The sequence below is a fragment of the Canis lupus genome, chromosome 5, assembly GCF_003254725.2.
Source record: "Canis lupus dingo isolate Sandy chromosome 5, ASM325472v2, whole genome shotgun sequence".
NCBI lineage: Eukaryota > Metazoa > Chordata > Mammalia > Carnivora > Canidae > Canis > Canis lupus.
Window position 1 is genome coordinate 1,881,555 of NC_064247.1, and position 18,658 is coordinate 1,900,212.

The 18,658-nt window shown below is 49.8% G+C and overlaps 1 protein-coding gene and 1 long non-coding RNA gene across 3 annotated transcripts in view; one reads left to right on the forward strand and one right to left on the reverse strand.

Moving 5' to 3' along the window:
* The window catches only part of OPCML (opioid binding protein/cell adhesion molecule like), a 1,085,315-nt gene that overhangs the window by 227,884 nt on the left and 838,773 nt on the right, over nucleotides 1-18,658 (forward strand). The gene's annotated exons all lie outside the window — the stretch shown is intronic.
* LOC112671046 (uncharacterized) lies at nucleotides 233-14,244 on the reverse strand. Of its 2 annotated transcripts, none has more exons than XR_007410575.1 (3): nucleotides 13,777-14,244; nucleotides 11,324-13,698; nucleotides 233-10,009 (listed from the first exon to the last, which is right to left on the reverse strand). It is a non-coding gene; the product is annotated as an uncharacterized LOC112671046 (long non-coding RNA). The 2 variants fall into 2 exon arrangements; XR_007410576.1 differs by having other exon boundaries at nucleotides 11,324-11,727; nucleotides 13,777-14,238.

Sequence of the window (18,658 nt, forward strand, 5' to 3'; positions counted from 1 at the left end):
GAGCCGAGTTGTTTTTCATTTCTTTGCTTGAGAAGGGGAAATAATTGAAATAGGGGAAAATTTCATTTCTCTGCCTGCTGTGGAAAGACATTTTTCAATCATGGTTGAGATTCTCTGAAGTGGGGTCTGGCCAGGCGGACGGAGGCACCAGCAGAAAGCGGGCTGGGGGTGAAGTGGAGGAAGGAGGAGCTGCCCCCACCCCTCCACCCCCCACCCCCCAGCCTGCCTGCAGCCTCCTCCTAAGCTCTGGGCCGCAGCGGCGGTGGGGAACCAAGTAGGGACTCTGCTAGGACCGGAACCTGCTTTTCCTTCGGCTCCTTAGCCAGACAACTGCTTATCAGGAGCCCTCAGACTAGAAGACAGGAAATTAATGCTGGATTGGAGGGTCGTTTGTGCTAAACCACCCACGGTTGCTTAGGAGAAGCTCACAGGCCCTGGGTCCTGGCCGCCCCTCCGTGTGTACAGAGAGCTGCGCCAGGCATTCGGGGGCAAGAACTTAGGCCCGAGGAGGAAGGACCCGCTCCCAGTGGGTCACACCGTACTCTCATGGCACAGCAATGCTCTAGGTGAATGGATTTAAGGAGGGACACTGTTGCTTGCTTATTCCCTGCCCGACAACTGGGGGCTCAGGTTGGGGGTTGGGGGGGTTCTCGCTTCAGTCCCTTCCTCCAGCCCTGGGCTGCCAGGGGCAGGGTCAGAAGATCAGGACCGGGACCCTGTGGAGTCAGCCAGGGTTGAGCGCCCTCGCTGGAGTTCAGTGGGTGAGCGCGCAGGCGTCGGGGCCCAGTAGGCTTGGATTGTGATGCCCCATCTGCTGTTGACGAGGTGGGCCACGAACTTACCTAAAGGCTGTGAGTCTCGGTTTTCTCATTTGTGAAATGAAGATAATACCTCAGGGAATCGCTGTGAGTGGTGGGTTTGGGATGTGAAAGTCAACGTGCCCCTTTATTCCTCACCGCTGAATTGGGGAATCAGTCAAGCAGAAGATAGGCAGGATTTTTTTAAGAAACAAACAAAAAAATTATGTTTCTTGCTACCAGAGATACATTAGAGAACAGGCTTGGATCCACCACTAAAATCGGGGCTTTCTAATAATCTCAGAAGGAACTCACGTGTCCAGGAAGGCAGGCCCCCATCTCTGTCCTCTCTTCGTGTGCACACACATGCACACACACGTGCACACACATGTGCACACACATGCACACACAGCAGGTGTTTCCTTCAGGAAGCAGAGGTTCCCCATAGGGACAGAGAGAAGAGAATACGAGTCCAGACTGACACTGAGAAAGGTGAATCCAATAATCACTGGCCCCTCATATTTATAGTAGTAGTATTTTGTTGGTGTAGCTTTTCACTCCTCTCTAAAGAAATGGATTCATTAAACACTTTTTAAAGGAAAGAGAATTTTTTGTCCTTTTATATCAGAAAAAAATGACATTTTATTGGCTATAAATATGTATGATTGTCCATTCCTCCTGTTGATCTATCTGAACATTTTATTTCTTTTAAAATAAGCAAAGTAGTATGAAAGTGGGACTTTTGGATGGGGGAACAAGTTGCTTGCAACTGTGCAGTCCTGGTTAGGGAGTTAGTAGTGAGTTAAAGTTGATGGCTGGACTTGACAAGAATTTGAAGATGAGAAGTGGCCAAGCATAGAGAGGAGTCAAAGATGACCAGGTAATATGCTTTTAGTCTGTGTGGCTTGGCCTGGGGCAAGGAGAAGATGGTTCTGGAGCATGTTGCAATGAACAGAATTAAGGATGCCAGGAAGTAGAATTTGTTTCTGATTAAGTAAAGGAGTGGATGAATTTAAAATACCTACAGGAGATGACAGATGATAAATATATAAATAGAAGATAGGTAGGCAGATAGATAGATAGATGATAGAATTGGAAACATCTAAAACATGAGATTTGAATTCTTCTGTTCAAAGGAAGTAAGTAAAGCTACTGAAATGGGGTCATTCAAAAATCTTGGGTTATGGCTAAAAATCAATGACAACTGGGAAGAGGTGGATGGAGAGATGTGTTAAAGAAGCCAGAAAAATAAATAAACTAGATGGTCTAATGGCCTCAGGATCTTGGGAGAAGAGTATCTCAAGAAAGGGAATGATCAAGGTCAGGCAATGTAGGGATTAAGAATAATGGGATATAAGGGAAAGCTTTCTTGATTTGATAATTAGGAAGTCCTCATGGATTTAGAATGGTTCCACAGGCCAGGATGCTAGGGATTAAGGGGTGAATGGGAGTGAGGGTAAAGGCATTAATATTCTTTTAAGAAAACTAAGGTAGAAAAATGAAGGAAAGAAAGTCTCTGGTGTTCTTCATCTGTTGTTGTTTTTTCTTTGTGAAGAAGGAATTGGACATGAGCATGTTTAGAGGTAGAAATAAAGGTGAGTGGGAGAAACTGAAGGTCTACAAGTGGGAAAGGACCAAGATCCTGTAAGATCTAGAAGGATGGGCCATGAGCAAGGGAGGAATGGAGGAGGGGCCCTGGGGACAGAGATGGAATGAGGTCCCCTGAAATGACTTCACTCTTACTAGTAAGACGTGGGCAGGATAGATGATGAAGGGTACGGTTTGCAACAGCCATGAGCGGCACGCAGTAGGAATTTCCTGCAAACTGTAGAGGGAACTCCAGCAGTGAGCTCTCAGCTGACACTGGAAACACAGCGAACATCACCGCCAAGTTATTTCTCCTCCTCGCTTCAAAATGAATATTTGTGTAGTATGTTAGACTTGCCAGGGTCAGAATTTGTTCTTCAGGCCTGCATTGTGGGAGGCATCAAGAGCCACCTATATTTTATTAATAAATACCCTCCTAATCATGTTGACGTTTCTGGGTAAGTTTTCTAACATAATTGTCATTTATAACACTTCTGCTGTAACAGATTCTTGATTCCAAGATGTGTATTCTTCCAAAAAAATTGTTTCTCATTTTTGGGAGTCATTCTTTACACTGAATCTTGGGCTTAATCTTATCTCTGAGCCTTTGGCCACTATTCATTCTCTAACCATACCTCTTCTTTTTTGTTTTCTGTTTGGCCGTACTTTAGCGGGGATGTGGACAACCTACACATCTCAGAATGACAGATGTGACCGAGAGATTAAAAAAAAAAAAAGTAATAGCTTGGGTAGTTTAATGACATGGATGTCAAGGTAGGAAATGAGAACACGGTCAACAATTATTCACACAGTTCCTTTCTTCTTTTGATCAAGAGATATATATTAATCACCCTGTGGTGGGCGCTTTGCTTGGTGCAAGTCATACTTGGCAAATGAGCACATCTTCAGCTCCCAACACACTGGTGTCCAGCAGAGAGAAAAAATGTTTTCGACCATGGTTTATTAATCTCAAGTTGTCGTTCTCCTGGTGGGGCTGGAGCTCCTATCGGTGTTCGTGTGGGCAGAGCAAGTGGGTAGTGGTAACGTTCTCGAGGTCACTGGTTTCTAAACGCCAATGCAGGCACTGCTGCTGGTCCCTAACGAAGCCCCAACCTGTAGAGGAATAGCCCTGACGTCCCGTCATGTGAACAACTCTCCTTCAAACTGAGGTTTTACCCCCCGCATCATTGTGACGTAAAAAAATGCTCCCTTTATTTTTAAGGATTAATGATAAGAGATCATAGACATTTTACTCGGTGAAATAAAAGATTTGCCGCCTAATTCTACCTTTTTTGTTCCTTTTAAATTTTACTGGCCTATTGAATCCCAAAGTCTGAGAACTTCTGTTCCAAATGATCCCGGTTGTGCAAGGAATGTATATTTTTTGAGAAAAAAAAGAAAGAACTCCTCAGTTGGGAAAATCCAGGTTGACTGCTGAGAGTTGGTCCAATTTCCCTGGGCCTCCTTGCCTGGACAGGGTGTGCATTATGTCAAGGAGCTCGCTCTGAGGCTGAAGGGTGCTTTGTCAGGAAATCAATTTAATTACCCACCGTGGCCCGACCCAGACATGGTCTTGGGACAACTAAAATCATAGCTGCCTCTCTGACCATCGGGGCAGGAGATACAACTCTGAAAGACAAAAACCTAAGTCAGGTGTCCCAAGGAGAATTAAAATAAATCATGCCCAGAGCTTCTGCCAAAGAGGAGGTCTTAAGCTTTCCAGCTGAATTGTGTTTTCCTTTTTATCTCTCCAGCTGTATTGTGTAGGATTTGAGGTGGGAATTCCAAGAGAAACCGTAAAGTTGGGGTTCAACTTGACTAATTCTTTTCAAAAGCTCCGTGACTCCATGTGGAGCAGCAGTGTGGGGGCCACCGTCAGCTGGAGTCCGTGCTTCTGGAACACGGGGGCTACTCACCTTAATCAAACGGGCATTTCTGGGTTGGATCCATTTCCTCCGTCCGCCATAACAAAGCGCCACTAGCTGTGTGCCTTAAAACCACACACCTTTATTATCTCACAGTTTTGGATGCTAGAAATTCAGAATCATGGTGTTGGCAAGGCCCTGCTGCCTCTGAAACCTGTAGGGCAGATCCTTTTCCCTGTCTGTATCTAGTTTCCTAGTGTTAGATCAAAGATTTTTGGTGTTTCTGGGCTCACAGATGCTTCACTTCAATCTCTGCAACTCTGTCTCTGCGTTTCTTCTCTTCTTCTAAGGGCACCAGGCTGCTCGTATTGGGGACCCGCCCTACTCCCAAATGGCCTCATCTGGACTAACTGTATCTGCCACAACCCGAAAGCCAAATAAGGTCACATTCACAGGTACTGGGGGCTAAGGCTTTAACATACCTTTTTGGAAGATACACTTCAACCCATGAAAATTTCCCAGCAATGAACATATGAACGGATGATTCTGGGAGCTCTTACTAGCTAGGCCTGTAGCTGTGGACATCGCAGATAGCGCATAGGGGAGCGTAAACTTTCTTTGGATCTGAATATGGCTTTGAGTGTGTCTTTCTGCGTATAAGAGTGTCTTATAGGTGTTTGGATATCACGTAGGTAGCAGTTAAAATCCTATTAATTTTAGTGTGTGCTTTTTGAAGACCTGATACGTGGAAGAAGTAAAGATGGTACTTACGTGTATTGTGGATCTCACCCGTGGTCTTACAATTTCACACTCATAAGATTGTCCCTTCTCGGAATATTCCATTTATGCTGAGAAAGCTCAGCTTGCAGTGGGACTGCCCATTTCCCCCTACACAACCCAGTACTCCTGAGGCTGTCAGGGCCTCCAGGAAGGGTAAGTGGTCCTATTTTTATGGAAACGGGATCCCTCTTCCTACAGAAGGAGGGAGACCATCTCTCTCTGGCTTCTGCCTTAGCAGCTCCCTTGAGGAATTATTTAAAGCCCAAGAAGAACTTTTACTAATTAATTTTTTTTTAAGTTTCTGCAAAATACACACACACAGACGCACACACACAGACCCCAATTCTGTCTTCCGAACTCCAGGTCTGCAAGGGAAAAAACATAAGTCCTCACGTTACTACAATCTCGGCCTTGCATGGAGAGGCTTCATGAGACGGAACACTGAGGCGCGTGTGAGGAGCAGTTCTCAGCTCCTGAGGCCTCGGAAGGACCTGCAGGTCGGGTTTGGTAGGTGGGGGGCTGACCCGCAGGTCCCCGCCGCCCGGGCTTGCTCTCGGGTGTCTACGCTTGCTCACCTGCACCACTCGTACCACCTTCCAAGTCCCTCCAGAGTCCAGAGGCCTGTTCGTTTTTCCAGCTTGTTCTTAGGACTCTTTCTTCCCTTTTAACCCCTCCCCAATCTTCCTGTTCACTTAGTTGCCTGAGAGAAGGTGCTGGCTTGAGTCTGCTCGGTGACAACACCTAGAGTAACATAAAAAGGATGGTCACAAAAGTCAACAAACTTGATTTCCTTGCGTGGCAATAGCCGCTTGCAGCTCTTGCTCCGTCGAGCCCTCCTTGAAACCCCTGGCAGCTGTCTGAGCTTAAACGCAGGGCTCTTGAATAATCCTAGCCCAGTGAGAAGCCACTATCTCAGCAGCAGACCGAGTGTTCTAGACTGTCGTCGTATTAAGAGCAAAGGGAAATTTTGATTTAAAGGAAGGCCCTTAATTTTCCAACAAGGAGTGGAAGCGATAACATTTCCTCCACCCCCTGCCAACTCACCACTTTATCGAGACTTGGCTTCTCCGTGTCCCACTCGTTCCTTTGTGCCTGGCTATTTTGTCAAAGGCTTTCACGAGGAGATGTTTTGTTTTGTTTTGTTTTGTTTTTTAACAAGAAATGCATTGAGGCCGTGGAAGGGAACAAATCGATGTATATTTGTGAGTTTGGTAAAATAAGAAATGTGTGTTCTGGGCGTGTGATCCTGCATGTTCAGACCTGGCTTACCTGCCACTCCTGCAAGCCACCCCCAGCTCCCGGCATCCTTTCTCTCGACTTCCACTCTGCACCCCAGCATTTCCCTGCTTGGCTGAAGAGAGATGGCCCAGCCTGTCGTGTGACCCTGGGGGCGGAGTCAGAAGCACACAGACAATTCCACGACAGGGAGTACTGTTTAAAGACTTTCCTTCTTTCTTTCTTTTTCTTTCTTTTTTTGTTTCTTCTTTTCTTGAGAGAGAGAGAGAGAACGCACAGCAGGGAGGGGCAGAGGGAGAGGGAGAGAGAATTTCTCAAGCAGCCTCTGCACTGAGCACCAAGCCGGGCGCAGGGCTGGATCCCACAACCCTGAGATCATGACCTGAGCCGAAATCAAGAGTTGGACGCTCAATCGACAGGGCCTCCCGGGTGCCCCCAGGAGTTCTGGATAAAAGCAGAGTTCTGTATATGGAAAACCCACATTCTGATGTACGCCTCATCACTATACCACTTCATGGAGCTGGAAGCGACATATTTCAGTTAGTCAATAATCCTATACAATACTGTCTGATAAGAAATAACTGCAATTTGCATGATGTTCTGGGCTGTTAGATCTTTTCTTGTTACTCTACTAGCAAATTGCTTTATCTTCCACCTTTTCTTTTTCAGTTCAGATGCCCTACAGCTGCTTTATAGAGCATTTCAACTTGCCATTTATCACTGATCCTAAATATCCCAGCAAGCGGTGTAAGAGCTGAGAGACAAGAGCATCTAAGAAGAGGTGAAGCAATAGATCGGAGTGTTAATGCAGGGAGGGACTTGCTAGGAAGCAGCACTCTGCCCTTGGGAGGGGCCCTGGGCTCAAAGACCCTGTCCCCAGATGAACATCACAGTCTGCAGGCAGCTGGGGGTGCACGGGGCGGGGCGGTGGGGGGGTCCAACCCAAACACGTCACACTATGGAGCTAGGTTTGTGCTTTCCTCCCGACATCCCCCGCGGGCAGGGGGCTGCCCGGCGCATGGGGAGCGCTCACCTAGTTCAGTAGAGTGGATCATACACAAGCCAATGACTGAGGAAGCCATTCCGGATTCCAGAAAGTATATCAGTGTGCACTCGCCTCACGTGAGGTGTAGCCCCGATGGCCATCTTACATCCGTAAGAGTTTCTGGAACATTTCCGTAGTGTGGTCATACTGCGCAGGGCGGAGAATGTTAGTCCTAGCGGCAACAACCCCGAAGGTTCAATTTCTGATGACATCCTATCTGCCTACCATCCAGTCCTCCTAAAAGTTTTTCTCTAGCATGTTGAGGGCCCACCGACCTTCGTGTTTTCAGTTCACGTGCAGGCAGTGGCCGTCAACGTGGAAGCTCCAGGTGTTGAGACCTGCAGAGTCTGCCCTGTATGTGTGTGTGCGTGTGCATGTGTGTGTCTGTGTGTGTCATTCCATAAAACCTTAAGGATGGTTCGGGAGGACTGCTATTCACTGGGAGCTCAGACTCTGTCCCAGGCTCAGGGATGCCAAGTGACCATACATCTATCGTCCTCTCTAGTCTCCCCAAAACATCTTGAGGTGCCCATCATCACTCCCTTGTTTCACACGTTAGGAAGTTTCAACGCAGAAAACATATTCAACTCGCTTAAAGTCTCGTGGTAAGAAAGTGGCAGGTTCAGGCATTGCAGGCTGCAAGCGCCGTTCCCCATCTACCACGTTGGAGCAGGGCACCCCACTTCCAGACCCGGGCTGTGTGCCACATCGGGGTGTCAGCTTCAACAGGTAGCCCGGCCTTGAACACACGGATGTGCCCTAGGATCCCGCAGGCCCGACGCTTCCTCCCGGCGCTTTCCTCTGGTGATCAATCTGGGCCTCCTCGGCTTCCCCTGCAAAGGTGGTGGCACCATGGGGCCTGTGCCAAGGGCACTTGGGACGTCCTGGACACAACCTCAGACCTATGACCCCACACTTGGAATGCATCACACTTTTGACAATGTCAGGATAAACGGGACCCTTTGAATTGGGGGTGGTGTTCTCCTTCCTTTCCTTGGCTGTCTGAAATTCTGTGCGCCCCTGCCCCTCCTAGATGAAATGCGAACCATTAAACTAGCTGCTTGGAGTGTCCTCAGCCTCTCAGTCAGGAAAACTCCGTATTGAATTAAATCAGAAAGTGTTGTGGAAATGCGCACAATAAACAAACAAATACCAGGTGTCTGTGCTAAGTGGGAGACAAAAGTATGTCATTGGTATTTGGTATTTCCCTCCTGAAATGCTCCTTACAATCTGTCTCCAGGAATCAGAGAGACATAGAATTTCAGACCCTGGAGGGACTTGCGGTAACATTGGTCTAGGCCTCTCATTTTTAAGATAAGGAAAAATTCTTTTCTTTTCATTGACTATGTAATATTTTTAAGTTCTCCAGTGGCCCAAGTCCCCATCTAGCTAATGCTCATAGTGCGAGGCCGCGTGGAAAACGCCTTGAGAACATCACACCTCCCACAACACGCCAAACGGGTCTAAGAGAACCGGTTTGCTTTCTATTTTCTGCTGATCAATTAATCAATCCGACCAAAAGAGCTCACCGAAAAACAAAACCAACCAACCAAACAAACAAACAAAACCCTGAAATTAAGCACAAAAATCACAAGGTAACAAGAATTCTGTTCTTGCTGTCTTTGCTGTCATTCTTAGCGCCTCTACATTGAAAGGACCACAGACTAAGATGTGAGAATTAGATTTGAATGTCTGCATGCAGGAGCTCCCGAGCCTCATCTTTTACTTAAGCTTTCCCGTATTTTTGTTATGCCTCCTCGTTATCTAGCTACCAAAATAGAATGTATAAGATCACACCTCTTGGAGGTATTTTCCTTTTGTTCCTTCCTTTCATTCTCATGCAGAACTTTCCTGCAGGGCTGCTAAGGTTTACCCAGACCCTTGTACAATGCTCTCCTCCTTGGTAAATGATAGGATATTCTTCTTCCTCTTACAAAGAGGTAATCTCACCAACCAAGCTTCCCTCGTTAGAGGGATGATTTGCTGTTCTTTGTGCATATGGACGGTGGCGTCTACTTCTGATACGGAATTCAGCCCCCACGTGCTCCATGTTTAGCCTGTTCATGTGAGTTTTTGCCACTGCCTAAAACTGATAGCAGGTGGGCTTACAAGAAATTCAGTTTCTTTGTGTGTGTGTTTTTTTAAACTATCATTAAGGGAAAAAAACGATTAAAGAGAATCACGTCGATAGCAATGTGACAAACCGCACTGGCCTGTGGGAAATGGAGTGTTAGCACGTCGGTGAGCGTGAAGGCCAGGAGCTCCCAAGCCAACTGCGCTATCTTCCTCTGGGCGAAAACGCCTGTGGCTCTGACGTTTTCTGCAAAGCGTCTCTCCTCCCTGTTGAGAATCACATACAGCTACTGTCTGCAGAATGTGTGTGTCCCAGTTTCGTCCCACCTCCCTCTCCTCCCACCCAGGGAATTCCAGTTTGGGATAGACCAATCCCCATGGGATTTTATGGGATCACTGAAAATGCCACGTTCGTGAGTGTTCTTGTTCAACGCTGTCTCTCTTCCCCGGTAAATGAGACACAAAGAGGAGTTTCCAAGCCGAGGAACTCATGGGTCTTTATTGGTTTCAGACTTGCATCTGAGCCTGTGGATCTCAGTGTCTCTAGGAAAAGGCAGGGCGTTGTGGGTTCCCGGGAGCCGCCAGCTGGCCCAGAGCACACGTGAGAGGTGCCTAAGGGGTGCCCCCTAGATTGTACGAACAAAACACGGTGCCAGTTGATTCTGCATTTTCATTCGATGCAAGTCCTTGGGACCAACATTTTCTACCCCAAGGCCTAAACAGCTTGGTGGTAAAATCTGCCTTTCGAGAAATGCATGCACTGCTTAGCCAGCTTCACCTCATTTCGTGCGAAAGGAGCGATTATCTACCCATATCGTACTCCTAGCTCCTCTATCTCCATTCATGCTAAGTTATTATATTTGGAATCTACAAATCCTCTGTTACAGAGATGGTGAATTTAACCTCAATACTAATCATAGTTTTGGAAACAGTTTTTAATATATGCGGTACCTAAAAATTGTTAATCTACGGTTTTGCACTTTTTCCTGTCGATCTATAATTAAATCATCTGAAAACACACTGATTTTACATCATTATAATAAAGGTGTATTCTGATATCTCTGATGACTGTGGCTGCCTCACATTCATTATTTAATTGCTAGACATTTTACTATCAGCTCATATGGTGTTATCTAAATTAATTGTGAACTTTAATGTACTTGGATCTAAAAAAGGAAATCAGCCGTCTCCTCTGTAAAGAAGCCTCAGAAGGCTGAATAGACCAATTTTATGTTAACGACCTAATATTCTCGTACGGAACAAAGTCTGAATGTTTAGGGAAATGCCCCTTTCAGTTTATGAGAGGTTCTGCATCAGAACACAATCGGTTGACTGGAAAGAGAAGTGTTTTTATCGAACTGCTTGGTGATTGCATTTCTAACTTAATTTCAAGACAGAAAAATCAGTTTAAGAAGTGCCCTTAAATATAGGATGGTCTTTAGGCCGGAGCCCTACTCCAGCCTAAAGGGTTTGTTGGAAATTCTTGGTTGGACTAGGAAAGAGAGGCAGGACGGGACATAATCAAGGGAAATGCCACAGCATTATTGAATTCGTGGGCGTAGATGCTGCAGATTGTGCAAAAGAAAATATATCTATCGGATGGACTAGAGAGGAAGATAAAAGGCAGGAAACAGTTATGTTTTGGGACGTCTGGGTGGCTCAGCAGTTGAGCGTCTGCCTTCAGCCCAGGGCGTGACCCCGGGGTCCTGGGATCGAGGCCTGCATCGGGCTCCCTGCATGGAGCCTGCTTCTCCCTCCGCCTGTGTCTCTGCCTCTGTCTCTGTCTCTCATGAATAAATAAATAAAATCTCTCTTAAAAAAAAGTTACATTTTACCATGATCAGGGCCAAAAAATATCTGACAATTTTCTATAACCGATATAACAAAGAAATGGTAAAGGCTTCTGCTTGTCTTCTGTTATGATGCACGTACCAACTAACCTTAGTATATGACCTCCTTGAGCCTCTACGCCGTGTGCGCAAGGAGATTCGATGGTCCCATCTTACAGATGACGACAGAGTGACCTGACGCTCAGAGTGACCAGACAACCTTCTTAGGAGCGCACAGCTAGAAGGTGGTGGACACAGGGTATGGAATCCTTCTTCATATGCCACGGACAAGAATCAGTGAGGCCCAAGCCTACAATGCGATACTGTCTACACAGCTTGCCGGCGATGCTAAGGGTAGGGCTCAGAGAGACTCCAGCTTGGTCCAAATCACACCGCTAGGAAATCGCAGAGCTGGGACTGGAGCCAAGGTCATTTTCATTCCAAAACGTATGCTCTCTCCAGCATACTGCATTCCATCGCCGCGGACGTCCTCTCCGTCACACGGAGCAGTCTCTCTGGGGAAACAAACCATTCTTTATCTGCGCGAGGTGCAGAGTCATAGTTCCGCCTTCAAGACAGAGGACGGGGTAGATGAATCCGGATGGTCTTTATCTGCCCCAAACTGACGAGCAAATCTCTGGGATGGGGGTGGAAAGGGGGCTCCCCATGGATGCATGTCGCCCACCCCGACACCTGGGGAAGCTCTCTAGCACGAAAGAATCTGTTGGAACTGGACTCAACTCCGAAGCGGTGGCATGTGCAGGGCCTTCACCGCAACGCCCGGGTTTGCCGTGTCAGAGCTTGCTGACTCTGTTCCTACTTGATGCTCAACCCCTTCTCCTTCCCTTGGACTGTGTGTGTCTGTCTCACTCCGCTGAAGGCTTCCTTAAGGCAAGGAGTGTGTCTCCAGTGAGATACTCAACACGCATTTATCGAGATCCCGGTATGGGCCAGGCATTGTTCTCAGGATAAACTGTTGGGCCCCACAGACGAGGGCTCCTGCTCGCCCATTTTAGTGGGAGGTACCAGTAGACAGTGGCAACACGGTGAGACGGAGCGTGGTGGGAAAGAGCGGCGTGTTGGGGGGCGCCTATGACCCAGATGGAGGGAGCATCCAAGGGAAGCCCCAGAGGATAGGCCAAAATTGGTCATAGAAACTTAGGGTCACGGAGGTTGGTGAGGGCTCATCCAGGAAGGAGCCGTTGGTTTGAAAGAGTGAAACGAGCAAGAGAACGAGGCCTTCAAATAGTTGGAAGCTCAGTTTAGGTGAGTGGGGCCGGGGGGCCGGGGCGCAGCAGCCGGGGATCGCTGGGGGCCCATGGCTGCCCCCCTAAGCCCTGTAGGGCTTGCATGAAGGTTCGTACATCTGTTTGTATGTTGGTTCTGTTGGTTTGGACTGAAAGGCTTTGGACCGGTTACTCCCACTTGGGATTTGATGTCTCATTTCTTGGCTCTCTTTTTCTTGCTGGCGCTGCTGTGAGGTTGCTATTTTGATCCCTGGCCGGGCCGCCTCATGCTGCCCCACTCCCTACCCGGTTGGTAAGTGGAGGTCTATTAATACTTTATTCACAGTGAACTTGTTGGGACTAATTATCTGATGCCTGCGAAGCCCTGTGAGCCGATTGGCAGAGGGATGTGCCACTAAGTCTCTTGCTTCTCAACAGCCCTGATTGCTTCCGGCACATTCCCCCCGGTTCTGTGGCTCTGCAGCAGCAGCTTGTCCCGGTGCCCGGCCCACAGTCTGGCCCTCGCACACCCTCTGCCCTCCAGGCTGGGTGCCGGCAGCTCCCTGGTGTGCAGCCTGCTTCCCTCCCGCGGAGGAGGGGCGCTCACCCCACTGCCTGGCAGTTGGGTCCCTGTGCAGGACCGGAGGCAGCTTCCCTCCTCCCCACCTGGGTTCCTTGGATGATCAGGCCCTGCTGTCACCAGCTCTCCAGGCTCTGACGACCTCAGTACTTGTCAGAAGCAATTAATGGTGAGGGCTTTGCTCCCCCTGCTTGTTTTCAGAGAAGAAAGTAACAGTAAATATCCAGCCCTGTCCCCTGATGTTGCATTTTCTAGAAAGACAGGAGACAGAAGGCGGCGGTGGCAGAGATGGAGAAGGGCAAACGGACGCCCAGGCCTACTGCGGCCTGCGACCCGGGTGGGGGGTGGCGGTGGGGGGTTGGGTAGCAGCAGCAGCAAGATGAGGACGTTGGGGAGCTGGGCCGCCCTCCTTTCCTCCACCTCAGGAGCATCCTCTCTACCTTCGCTACTCCCGGCTACAGGACCGCCCGTGCTCCGTATCTCTTCCAGAGAGTTCTCTGACGTCCCGTCACTCGTCTGCCGCTGCATTGCCCTTGTGGGCTTCCTCCAGCGGACGGTGGCAAAGAGCAGGCCTGGGCTGGAGCCTTGGAGCTCCGGGGGGGGGGGGCTGGGATCCCGGGCAGGTGCGTATCCCCAAGCTCTACTCCCCTCCCGCGTGAAACGAAGATAAGCGCTTAAACCTACAAAGGAAGCAAAAGCATTCTGACGTCTAATTAGCCTAAAGGGTCTATTACTCGAAGCGAACATTGGAATCCTACCTCCTCAGAGTTCTCCGGTCACTGGATTTCTATGCACTCTTTAATAATTAATCATGATGTATGGATGACAGTGGTAGAGTCGCGCACATGTTTATAAAGAGCTGCCGCCTGCATTTTTTCTTTTTTTCTGTTGATTTGCAAAGGGCCTGTGAATTAGGTTAGGAAGGAGTTCCTATCACCTTGATTTCAGAGTCGGGAAATCTGAGGCCGGCACTTGTCCCCGAGTGTGGTTCCACACTTGCTGTCTGGGCCTTGGTTAGTGGTCAGCTCTAGCGGGGGGGTTCGCCCGCAGTGCCCGGGGCAGGGGGGTGGAGGGGCTGCGGGTGGGCTGGGGCGGGAGGGGCGTCGGGGGCGTCGGGGGGGTAGCTCTTGGTTCGGTCGACACCGAGCAGGGGAAAGCCCTCCGTGCCGGGGACCCACACACCTGTGCTGTGTGCGCGGGGGCGGGGTGGGGTATGGGGGCTCTCAGGTGCTCGCCTAGGAGACATCGGAAGCCTTCAGAACACCTCCCTCCTGAGAATTCACTGAGAATGGTTCTGATTGTTTGTCAGCCTCATCAAGTCCGGGAGGTGAGAACGCGCCTTTGTTCGTGAAACGATAGCCTCCCGTCGTCCCGCGTGCGAGCATTTGCAAGGCGGTGTTTCCATCCCTGGGGAGTTCTTCTTCCTCAGCCTCGGTGCTTCCTTGGGGGGCTACTTCCCTTCAGCTGTCGCCTGGCCGTGGTCTTTACATTGACCCCTATTCCTCTTACTACCCTAACTTCCAGCGTCCCCCACCTTCCATTCTCAACAGCCCCAGCCGTGAATTTTTCACTCTATTCTTCAGTATAAATAAATACTAATTTTCAGCGGAATTTTTCTTTCACTGTTGTCGCCTTCAGATTCTGGGGGAGAGAATGAGATAAGACAATGTCTCTGTTCTGTGTCAGGGCATCTTGCGTGTTTGAGGACAGCCGTGTGATGGAACTGTGGCCGCGTCTGCCCAGGCCGAATCGTGTAGAACTTTCACAAAGTGACTCCACGTGCACTTTGGGGAGCACCAAGTCTAGAATGCAAGTCCGATTTTGGTATCCGTGTGAGAAATAAAAAGGAAATATGCGCTTTTATGTATTTCTGGCTTCTCTTCCCCGGGGAGATCTTTCTCTCTTGTGCCTCATGAAGACCCGAAAGCCCCTACTCTGTCCTCAAGCGCGTCGTCAGCTCCTTGTGCATTAGCGACGTGAGCCTCATCGGTCATTAGACATAAAGCCTCCACCCCCGCCCCTCACAGAAATACGGGTCATGATCCAGGGCGGCAGTAACGACGGGAGCGTCTTCTGCCTTATATGAATCTTTAAATCCCTGAAGAAGTCTCTGTCAAATAGGTGGCTTTGTCTCCTAACATTTACATTTCCAAGAAGTCCCTTTCCGGGGTGGAGTCACTTACATCGGGGGACGTTTCTAAGACCCAACAAGGTGCCCCCTTCATTTCAGACTCCATGCATCCTGCACCACGCGACCACCTCCCCAGTTGGATTATTGGTTTGTGGGAACTATAAACCGGGCATCCCCTCTCTCTCTTACACTAGGATCTCAAGGTGTCCTCCCCAGGTCTGTATCAAGGCATTTCTCCGAGACGTCGTTGAACTACAGGTGGTGTCGGCTAACGACGAGCCACTTTCTGCTGCTAGACACCCTCCTTTGGGGCAAGTCTGCCTTTGAGCATGAAATGCGCTTCTCAGGGGCTCCACAGTAGGGTCCCTTGGCTGGAATGACCCTGTTGCTACTCTGTAGTCAAGATATCCCCATATAATCCTCAGCTGGAAGTACATCAAGGGAGCGTGCTGCTAAGAACTGGATGGGAATCCCCGGAACATTTGTAAAGATATTCAGAAGTTGGCAAATGAGGCAGTGCCCATGGTGAAAGGATTTCCAGGTGTACATCCGTGCCCGCTCGGCAGGTGTGTGATTTCAGGCAGGACGACTTGCCTCATGGAGCCTCAGTTCTTCCCTCTGTAGAATGGACCTAGTATCTGATTCCCATGCGTGACGGGAGTCAAAGGACTGCCTGCGAGATGCTAAGTGTATCTCACCAGGTTTCTGGGCATCTCCAGGTTTCCTGTTCCTTTTCTCCCCTGTACTAGCCAGGATGCTGTGCTCTGCAAGCTGAGAATGATTGCTAATGTTTGGTGGGTGCGTCCATGCCCAAGAATGTTTCTAAGCATTTAAAATGCATGACGGTGGGGCACCAGGTGGCTCAGTGGTGGAGCGTCTGCCTGTGGCTCAGGGCGTGATCCTGGGGTCCCGGGACTTCATGGGGCCGCTGGGGGTATACGACTGCTACAGACGAGACCCAGAAAAACGTATTCTCTCCTGCTCTTCCTCCCCGCACTTCCCATCCGTCCCTCCATCATCATCCCTCTCATGTATTGTGCACCTGTTGCATCCTACTCTCCAGACATTGAAGATGCGACAGTGCACAAGCAGTGAGAGTGCAGCTCTCCCAGAAGGCACCACCGGGGAGGCAGTGCTTGTGCCTAGAGGCTTCCGAACAGGTGGAGACCGATGCGGCCCATGCTGTAGCCCCCATGACTTTTTGCGGGGATGTTACTAGCCTGAGCATAGACCGAGATGCCACGCTTCGAGCTCGTATCCAGTTGCCAAAATGTTTCCAACAAGAAAACAGCGCAGAAGACGTAGGGCAAGGTCAGACCTCACAGATTGTCAAGCAAGGGAGAGCTGCGGGAAGCCCCCACCATGGAGGGGCCCAGGGAGGGCGTTTCAGGAATGGGAAGGAACATTCCTTTTGCGTTCAGAGGGCCACGGGCAGTCAGAGCTGGGCTGACCTCACCCTAGAGCGGGGCCCCGCATCCTGCGTCCTGCAGCACATTTAGCCGCTCCGGCCTACGGCTCCCCCCGGTGACCTGTCGGCGCCCTTGCCTTGCCGGCAGCAGGTGAGAGCGGCCCAAGGGCCGAACGCTAAGCCGAGTGTGCTGGGCGCCAGGGCCCCTGCGGCTGGGCGTCAGCCGTGAAAGGTAACAAGTCACCTGGCGGGAAGGCCTCCCGACTCTGCGCTCCGTCTTCTCTATTCCTCCTCTTTCCTTCTTAGTCTGTCGTGGAAGAGACCGCGCACTGAATCGTGGAGGAGCAAGGAAACCTTCCGGTCGGTGAGGCAGGGGAGTTCAGGGGAGCAGAGCATCCCCGCTCCAGGTGCGCTCTTGGCACCTGGATCTGGGCCCGAGTGGCCGCAGACCCGGCTCCCAGTCGCCCCGCCTCTGGCTCAGTCCGACCCCACGCCGCTCCTGGAGCAGACCCTCGTGGCCCAGCGGCAGCGCCTATTTCGACCGTGATCCCTCGTCACTGTCCCCACTGTGACCACCTGGCCCAGGCCTCCCATGCCTCGGTTGCCCCTGCCCGTCCCCAGCCTCCAGCCCGTCCAGGTGGAAGCTGGGCCGTCCCAATCCTCGGCCTCCCGTGTCAGCCCGAGCAAAAGCCCGAGATGCGAGCTCCAGGCCGTCGCTCCGTCCGCACCGCACGAGCTTTCCCGTGGGGCCGCCTGTGCCTTCGCCTGCGCCTTCACCCACGCGGCCCTGGCCCCACTGGCCGGCCTCCTGCGCCCGGGCTCGTGCGCGTCCACGCTGGGCCTCGGAAGTCCTGCCCTGGACCCTCTCCTGCAGACGACTCGAGCTCCCGCCGGCGCACCTGGTGGATCCGTACCCTCTGCCCCGTGGCCTTTCCCTGGATCTGTCATTGGCCAACATATGACCTCTTCTCTTTTTTGCTCGTTGGCTGTTATCTTTTTAATTAAAATGTAAGCTCTATGAAGATAGGGACTTTGTTAGGTTCACAACTGTCTTTCTAGAACTAAGAAGGTGCTTAATAAATAATAATAAGTTGATTAAATGTTTAATTAGTGACTAATAACTAATTTATTAGTATGCATTCAGGGAAAGTTCCCAGGGCATAAAGAATTGACTTGGCCATCTCGTCCCCAACTGCCCTTATATTACGGTTTCCTCTCAGGCAACATAAATGTGGCTTAATAATTAATATTCTAATTTTTAAATGTAATTCTCATTTAAAAAAAAGCATTATTCCCTTTGTACTTTCTTATCTCACTTCTACATCAAAAATCGAGGCGAATCAGCGTGTTTCTACCAAATACAATTGACCCTTGAGCAACACAGGTTTGTACTGTGCAGATTCACTTGTATACGGGTGTTTTTTTTTTTTTTTTTCAAAAAATGCAGTAGAGTGCTATAAATGTGTTTTCTCTTATGATCTTCTTTTTCTGAAGATTCTATTTATTAATTTGAAAGAGAGCGAGAGAAAGCGAGCGCACAACAGGAGGGGCCAGGATGAGGGAGAAGCAGACGCCCCGATGAGCAGGAGCCTGATGCAGGGCTCGATCCCAGGATTCCTGGGTCATGACCTGACCTGAGCTGCAGGCAGACGCTTAACCTCGGCTCCGCTCTCTTATGATTTTAAGAAAAATCATAAGAGATTAAGAAAAATACCATTTTCTTTTCAGTAATTTACTTTGTTGTAAGACTAGAGTGTGGAGGGGAGTGCCTGCCTTTAGCCCAGGGTGTGACCCCGGGGTCCTGGGATCGAGTCCCACGTTGGGCTCCCTGCATGGAGCCTGCTTCTCCCTCTGCCTGTGTCTCTGCCTCTCTCCGTGTGTCTCTCATGAATAAATAAATAAAATCTTAAAAAAAAAAGACTACAGCGTGGAATATAAACATACAAAGTAGGTGTTAATCCTGTTACTCGGTGGCGTCTCTCATCAGCAAGGCCTACAGTGGACGGGAGGCTCTCATACTTAGGTTCCTGGGGAGGGCAAGGTTTGGACGGGGGGTGGGGATGCGCCGGTGCCCCAGCCCCGTGCTGCTCAGGGGTCAACG